This window comes from Morone saxatilis, unplaced genomic scaffold, assembly GCF_004916995.1.
Source record: "Morone saxatilis isolate NCDOM2014 unplaced genomic scaffold, NCSU_SB_2.0 Contig22, whole genome shotgun sequence".
NCBI lineage: Eukaryota > Metazoa > Chordata > Actinopteri > Moronidae > Morone > Morone saxatilis.
Genome location: NW_023339785.1, coordinates 14,635,356 through 14,636,079, shown reverse-complemented (window position 1 = coordinate 14,636,079; position 724 = coordinate 14,635,356).

Sequence of the window (724 nt, the reverse complement as noted above, 5' to 3'; positions counted from 1 at the left end):
AATAATGAAAAAGTAAAGATCAAGTATTTAATAATGGTACAAGAACAATATTCTTTAAAAAATAAACTTGACATGAACAATAAACACACTTTATGGAAATCAAACACCAATAACACATCTACAAATGAATAATCAGCCCCAGCAAAGTGACAGAAGATTAGACTAGAATTAGAAAAAATTAATAGTTAGGACAAACACGTAAAAACTGTAAAATTAATTTGAACAAAGAATCATTCTGATGAATTGGACAAAAGATACAGTTTCCAAGACTCACTGCTACACTACTACACTGTGTCAGGAGTGTATTGATATTTAAGAAAACTGAAACTAACTACACATATCTAAAACTAAAAACAGACTGATGTCACATCTTGACTGTTAGAACCATTGTTGAAATCAAATTGATTTTGGAAGCTAAAAGAAAATGTTAAGAAAATGAAGTAGTTTAACAACATAGAGAAAAAGAGGCACAAAATGACACACGACAACCAATGATTATGGACGAAGTGAGTGTAAAAATTACCCAGCTATCAGCTATGGAACTAATTCAAAATTAAATACCATAAAACAAAAACATGTTTCTTTGATTTCCAAATGAGCAAGTAATTAATCAAAATAAGTTAATCTCAGCAAGACCAAAAAGTGACAACAGAAGAGGTGAAGTGGCCCAAATTAGTGATCAGCACCAAGGACAGCGAAACAGTATTAACAGATAAAGGTTGAC